Source organism: Gossypium hirsutum, chromosome D02, assembly GCF_007990345.1.
Source record: "Gossypium hirsutum isolate 1008001.06 chromosome D02, Gossypium_hirsutum_v2.1, whole genome shotgun sequence".
Lineage (NCBI taxonomy): Eukaryota > Viridiplantae > Streptophyta > Magnoliopsida > Malvales > Malvaceae > Gossypium > Gossypium hirsutum.
Window position 1 is genome coordinate 418,553 of NC_053438.1, and position 8,432 is coordinate 426,984.

The 8,432-nt window shown below is 29.9% G+C and overlaps 1 pseudogene; it reads right to left on the minus strand.

Annotated features, from left to right (window-relative positions):
- Positions 1-4,506: 4,506 nt before the first annotated feature.
- LOC107903549 (G-type lectin S-receptor-like serine/threonine-protein kinase SD2-5) lies at positions 4,507-6,993 on the minus strand (annotated as a pseudogene).
- Positions 6,994-8,432: the final 1,439 nt, after the last annotated feature.

Genomic DNA, 8,432 nt, shown 5'->3' on the forward strand with positions numbered 1-8,432 from the left:
TCTCGAGTTTAGGCCCAGCTCGACCAACCAAAATATCCCTTTTTATTTTTTAAAAAAATTAAATATTTAAAAAATAATAATATTATAATAATATTTATTATGTTTATAATTAAATTTAAATCATATTTAAAAATATTCAATTTAAATGGTTTTCAAATGGTGGTCACCCAAACGAGAATCTACACATTTATATATGGTAGTACTCAAACCTAAAACCTCAAAGTTCTCAAGACTTTAATCTTGCCATTGAGTTAAAGTCATATACTTAAAAAGTAAATTTCTTACCACAAGATATAGTATTATACACTTTCAGTACACCAAATATTAACCATTTATTAAAATATTAATAGGTTAAAATATGTTGTTAGTCCCTATACTTTGACAATATTTGAGATTTAGTCCTTGTACTTTAAATGTTAAAAATTAAGTCTTACTTTATTAATTTAAAAATTCCAGTCCAGTCATTAAAATTGCGAGTATTTTCTGTCAAAATTCATCAATTTGGCATGTTGATTTGACTATCCTCATATGACGTAGCATATAATTGGAAATTTTTAACTGAAACTAGTAACTGCATTAATGATTAGACTGGGATTCTTAAATTGAAAAAAAATAAGAGGATTGAAATTTTTAATTTTAAAGTATAAGAACTAAATCTCAAAATTTGTCAAAGTACATGGACTAATAACATCTTTTAACTGAATTAATATTTGATGCACTGATATACTATCACTGAACCGGATGATGACACATCCAAAATGAAATTAAGTGGATTTAATTTTAAAATTTTTGGATGATATACCATCATCTAGTTTACTAAGAGTTATACGTAGTTAATGCATCAAATATTAATTACTCTATTATCAAGTATTTTCCATTAAAATATTTCATCAATTACCATATTTTTTTAATCTTTCATTTCCGTGTTTGGGGTTTCAAGTTGCCTCTTCCACGAGTGTCATCTTTAATGTTTGAACCCGAATTTCCCTTTAAGGGTATAATATATTTTATCATTACACTAAACACTATAATTAACGAGTAGTAAACATATGTAACAGGAAAAAGATACCAACCACATATCTTGAGGTTAATTATTTTTTAAAAGATATTGCATAAATAGTTTATATTTTATGTATATATTTTTGAACAATCTCATTATAAGTTTTGATCATATCTTACTTTTTTTGACACAATGCTTAGAACTACCTATAATCCCTCTCCAACCCATAAATAAGAGGATAATACGTTTCAGCATATTCGAACTCCTGTCCTCTTATATTGACAGCAATACCTATATCAATCGAGTTAATATTCAATCAGCTTTATTTTATAATTAAATTAGCTCAAATCAATCCAGATAAAACATGAAAAATTCAAAAATTGACATCTAAATTATATATATTATAGTTTTGACTTATTAAAGAATGCTAATTTCAGTATTTTGGAGAATAAACATGCATGTCCCTATGTGAGTGAAGAAGAATATTATGATCTGTAAACCATTTATAAATTAAATAATGTAACACTATAAAACATATATATATATATATTTTTGTGTGTGGTTTATTGTCCAATCAGACAATTCGAATAATTATGTAAATAGTACTAAATTTGGAAAAGTGTCTCGTGACAAAACCTTTGTTTTTCTAGACATATGTATGTTTTCTAGCATATTAGATTCCAATACATAGAAACAAGACAATAGTATTCCATGAGGGGCATGCATTTAATTCAAATATTATGGAAATTAATCCATTAATATTAATGGATTGTTTGGTGTATTGATAATGTATAAATTTAATTATCGAAATATGTTGCTTCATTAACTTTTATTCGTGCATACATACTAGAACGTGTTTGTAAAAATATGATGGGGTTTTTATATTACGAGTTAGATTGTATTTTGTCTCATTTAATTAAAAAATGGATAAATTAGTCATTATATTTAAATCAAAGATTGTATTTAGTCATCGTTTCTGTTAAAAATTGAAGTGGCTGACAGAATAACCCATGTGTACCTCATTCTGATATACATGAACTAGTTTTTAACAGTCGAAATGGATGAAATTTTTAGCAGAAGAGTTAGTTTGCTCTTTGATCTAACATACAGTGACTAATTTCTTATTTTTCTAAAGTAAAGAGGACGAAATACAATTCTACTCCTAATATAAAAATCTCTATAATACTTTTACCAACCGTGTCATGAGAGTATAATTCAAAAATGACTTTAAAATTTTATCAGTACATTTAAATGTGTCTCTATATATTCAAACTCGAAATAGTCATTCATGATGGACTAGGTCAAGTTGTGTTGATTGCCTAATAAAAAACGAAATTATCTATCTTTAATTTTAAAACATTTTAATAATATGGTATATTTAATTGACGATATGAATGTATTTAACATAAAATTTATTACTAAAATAACTCTAATTAAACTCTTAAAATGGTGGTTCAGATGGTAAAGTTAAGATTTTGAAGTGATATTTTTTTAACTGTATTGATATCCGATTAACCACGTTGATATATGTATGCATATATATATATACATAATTCTTTTTCTCCCCGAATCCCAAAATGAATATAGTATATGCAAAGATGATCATATCCGAAGGGATTTTATTGTAATGAAGAAGCCAAATTCTTACATTTATGTAAAGTAAGATATATATGTATTATATATAATACAGACAAAGGCAGCCATGGCTTGCAAACAAAATAAGCTCCACAATATCTCTTGACAGCTATATCTATTTGTCAACATTGAATTTTACAATGCCAAATTTCGGCACTCAAACACCCCAAAATACCCTCTCTAACACCCATTATTTTTTTCTTAAAATCGAATTTGAGTAATTAATTTTGCTCGGAATAAGGAACTCAAACATGGGATCTCAAAATTTTTAAGATTTCAATCTTGCCATCGAGTCAACGTATCATCAACCAAACAAGCATCATCATGTTCATATTAAAGAGTAAACTCGTCTTTTTGTTAAAAATTGGTCCATGTACATCATAATGAGGTATATGTATATCAGTTTTTAATAGAAGGGGTCAATTTATTTTTTGATAGATATGGGACAAAATACAATATGCTCTTAATACAAGATCATTCATTGTATTTTTACCAACAATGGGCATATATATGAAAGAAGAATAAGATAGCTTGCCTACCATAGACAAGCAGATTAGACTAAATGATGAAATGAGTTAATAATGGAGCAAAACGAATTCAATTCCAAATTTGTCTGATGATGGTGAAGACGATGGGGTCTTTCCTTGTAAGCATGACAAGTGATGTTTTAAAGTCACATTAAGGGTCCCCGGACAAAGCCAAACTATGTTTCTGTGGTGTGACGTCGGGTAAATATTGTTTATGAAATTTAAGGGTTCACGGGGCAATTTAGTTCTTAGCATTGAAACACAAACCAAAAAAACATATATAGTTTATGAAGCTCATATGTTGTCCCATGTCCCTATCTCCTCACATGTGGGATCCTCCATCTAAATCAAGACTTCAAAAGTTGAAGCCAAACATGTACAACAAGCTAATTGATGATAGGGAACGAGGCTCAGAAATTGGAAATTTATATATACACACTAGCTAGGGACACTACCCCTACTAGGCATCATCATTATTACTTTTGAACTTTGATGTTTAAATCCCCCCACAAAATAGGAAACTTTTGAGGTTTAGCTCAATATTGTTTCAATAGAATAGTATCAGTTAGAGTATCGGTCCAGAAAAGAGTTTTGAACCGGCTTAATTCTTTAAAAATAGTAAAATTATAAAGACCTTTAAAAATAATAAAATTTTGGCTGAATTGATTTTAGCAAGGGGAGGCGCTAATAGTAGTTTATTGGAATTAAGATTACTACATCAATTGCTGCATAAGAAATAGAAAGTAAGAGATCGTAATATTTCGAGGAATCAAAATGGTGTTGCAGATATTGTGTTTTTTCTATATATATATATATATAACTCAATCTTGATCCAGTTTAGTTTATGTTTTTGGGTTGTGTTTTTCTTTTGGTGGAATTAAGGAGGGGTGTCTTATTCCTATGGATAAAATCATAAAGCCCAATACTATTGTCTCAAGCTGTTTTCTTTTTGGGTTAAAACATAAATGTAAACTGTTTATAGTGTTGAGTGAAGTTTAACTGTTAAAGCCAATGTGGAATATTTGATCAAATTCATCAATGTGTTCATATTCTCTTCATTTCGAGTTTTTTCTCTTAATTTTGTCGAGAGCTCAAGTGTTAGTATATTTATCCAATAATAACTTATATGCTATAAAGTATGGATTCAAATACATGTGTAAATATGAGATTTCTTTAGTAAGTATATTCTTGTATATCGGATGAATTCTTGAACCCATCTCCTCTTCATGCCGAATCTTCAACCCCTTGGGAACAAAGACAAGAGGGCAAGCAGTGCCCTTAGCCCCTAATAATGGTAGATTTGTCATTTAACCCCTTAAAATTTTATGAAATTACATGTTAATATAATGGTAAACTTGTACTTTCTATATATCAACATCATTCGAAAAAAAATAAAAATTAATGATTCAAAACACGAGTACTTTCATATCTGTGTCAGACACATACGAATCCGTATAAAGAACAAAAATGAATCACATGGTAATCATCAAGTATCATTGTTAGTACCTTGTAAGTTGTTTCTTCTTTTATGAACCAAATAATAAACAAGGCCACCCAAGACCAATATGATAATCAAGCCATCAACCACTCCCACAACAATCAACACCCATTTCTTAACACTAGGATTGTTATGATGGTAACTTGTCCCTTTTGGAACCTTCACAATGTAACTCAACCCTAACCCTTTTTCAACTTGTTTGATACCTGCAACAAGCTGGAAAAGCGAGCATTGTTCGGAGCTTGGGTCACCGTAATCTCCGTAGGAATGTAACGCAGCAACGCATTTGCAGTCGTTCAAGCACAGATTCGCACATGTTGTCTTGGTAACATTGATCCTTTTAGGAGCATCTTTGAGTACTGTAACAACATCGTTCAATTCAAGCATCTTGACTTGAGTTGTTCCTCCGCCGCAGAAACGGCTCGGAACCCTTTGGTTGCAATCGGAAACCTCATGGTTTTTCTTTGTTAAAAGCCTATGCATGAACAAGAATTGGAGAATGTACATATACCATAAGGCTTACAAGCTAAAGGTAGGTCACAAGTGGTGTTAAGGGCTTGAAATGAAGCCTCGAATTTTCTGGTGGTTGGTGAATAAAAGTAAATCCCTAAATTCCCAGTTCTATTCCCCAGTGCTAAAAACCTCACTGGCTGAACCTTCCATGAAGCAATAATCTGTGCCATTTTTTTATGTTTATCATCGAATAACTCTAACCCTTTAGAACCCAATTCAACAAATGTGATGTTTCTATTCTTGGAAGGCTTAAATTCCCAATAAGAATACTTCAACCTACCAGAATTTAAAAAAAGAGCTACCTTGTTGTATAAGATTTCAAATGTGTAGAATGATGATGTGTTCCTTGGGAAAGAAGTTAACCAAGTAGATACATCTAATCTTTGTCCCCATAACATTACATCAGTTGGGAAATTGAAACTTTGCCATTTTATCTGGTTCAAAACATCAAGAAGTACCAAATTACCAGTCCTCAATATTTGTAATCTCTGCAATACAACACACACACAGACACACAGAGTTAATGTGTCCAACACATGTACTTTTACAAAAATAAAAGGGTAAATTGTACTAGTAGTCACCAAACTATTAGTAAATTTCTTTTTTGACCACCCGACTATTAGTAAATTTTGTCTTTTTTAGTCACCATCTAGATAACCTGATAACTTTTAAAATTGGCATAATAGCAACTTTAACCCTCAACATTTATACATTATGTCAATTTAGTCTTGATTATAAAAAATTCAACCGTCAACATTTACACATTATGTAATTTAGTCTCTTTTTTTTTGTAGTTTTTCTTGTGACCATTTCACCTAAAAAGTTTTTAAAAAAATTTATCGACTAAATTGTAAGTATACAAGAAATGGAAACACCACAAAAATCCAAGACAAAAAATTTCATATTTTCTCATTCTTTTAAAATTAACCCTCAATATCATAAGAGAAAGAAAAACTACAAAAAAATATATCAAATTACATAATGTGTAAATGTTGAGGGTTAACTTTTTAAAAAAAATCAAGCCTAAATTGATACAATGTATAAACGTTGAAGGTTAAAATTGCTATTATACAAATTTTAAAAGCTGTTATTGCAACTAAAAAAATAAAGAAAAATACTAATAATTGAATGACTACTACTAATTTACTCAAAATGAAAAGTCGAGTACTTGTTCTTTTACCTCTACACCTTGTCCCGAAGTACCGGTTCGCCAACCGATCCGATTTTTAGGACCCTTCAACTGTAAATCTCCATCTTCAGTAAGTTCAAGGAAGCATACATCAGAGGTATAAAACTTGGAGTAATGACCAGAATTCCATACCTTAACATCACCAAGAAAAACCTCTAAAGAACATGAATATTTCCCTTTGTTAGCTTCAGTGCTTAATGCAACTCTAAAACTTGGTTCTATTTGCTTAGTATCATCACCATAGTCCATTAGAAAAGCTCTACCAATGAACCCATCATTGTATTCCAAAGGGATTGCTAAGCTTACCCTATGACCAACATGAATGGTTGAATCACAGCTTCCATGGTTTATCATCACCAATATTAGAATCAAAATGGTATAAAGATAGAGCTTCATTTGTATGGAAATAAAAATCCCTTCTTTTTTCTTCTTTTCTTGATGGGATTGAAGCTAAGAAAGGAAGAGAAAGTGAAAGAAAAGGGTGGCATGAGAGAAAGTTTTGGTTTTTTTTTTTTTTTTTTTTTGAAGTTGAAACCCACTTCCAAAAAGGCGAAGAGCTATCAATTTTTTTGTTGTAATGTTATTTTAGGGCATAAAAATGGTAGAAAATAAACCTTAAATTCAATTTGGTACAATTTAGTACGGTTTTTTTTCTTGAAATTGGGTTTCGAAGTAGGAAGTGATTCGAGTTTTCTATTAAGATTTTCGAGGTTAGGTTTGGGTGAAATTTGTATTGTCCCTAATTATATTAAAATTTGAAATAAGTTGAATTCAAGTGTATAAAAATAAAAATCGAGATTGAAATTAAAGCAATTGTTCGCCTATCCCGTTTCGCCTTGTTGTCATCCTTATTGATGGGTATAAAAAAACCCTAAATTATTTTTCTTAAAATTGAGTTTCAAAATCAAAAGTGAATCGAGTTTTCTATTAAAATTTTTTAAATTAGATTCAAGTGAAATCCGTACTAAAATTTAAATATATAAAAATCGAGATCGAAATTAAAACAATCCTCCGCCTCACTCCATTGCCATCCCTATTGATTGCACATAAGGTGGAAAGGAAAGGATTGTTAATTACCAAGTTTTTATTTTGTCTAATTAAAGTTGGAACCAAAAGAGCAAAGCAGCAGATGGTGGTTGTGCACAGCCTGGCTGTCCCATGTGAAGCAATTTATGAAGCACACAAAACTAATCTAATTATTTTTTAAGTATTATTATATGTTTTATTATAAGTTCGATAATATAATGCATAAAATTATTTATCGATTCTTATCAACTCATAAATAAGAGAATAATACGTTTTAGCATACTCGAACTTACATCATTTTATATTAATAACAATGTTCGTGTGAATCGAGTTAAGATTCAATAAATTTTTTATTTTAAAATTATTGATATTGTAGATATAAAAAATTATTGGTCAGTCCATTATCCACTACTGCTAAGAACCTGGTCCTCCACTATAGGAAGAAAGAGAATTTTGCCTAGAAAAGGAAAATGTTTTTGCAATATATATAAAATAATATCAAAATATATTAAAGACAAAAATGATTGGGTGAGGTAAGTTGAGTTTGAGTGCGCCTGATGCAGGCCATCCCTCGCTTTCGGGTAAAATCATGAAACAAAAAGGGATTCGGTCGGGTTACTTCCACGTGTAGTTGAACCGTTTCGCCACGTGGAAAGTCCTTTTCATGCTGACTCTGTTCTCACGTTTGAGTGACGTGTTTAGTTTACCACGTCAGCAAAGAGCATTTATGTGAGACCTGGAGATTTCCTTTGTTGGCCAGTTGGGCCGGGCATTCATAGCCCACAACCACCTGGAAATGTATTATTGCTTATATTATTAATAAATGGTATAGCCAAAATATTTCATTAAAAGAAAATAAAATTTGAGGTTTAGTATTTATATTTATAAAATAATTTAATTCTTTTGAAAATTTAAAAATAGTAAATAAAATGTGTTAAATAAGTTTTGAAAATAAAAATAAATATATGTGAAAAATTAGAAAATAATAAAAATAGTTTTTATTGTTTTCAATCATTTTTTTTGTAAATTTAAAATAATTAAAGT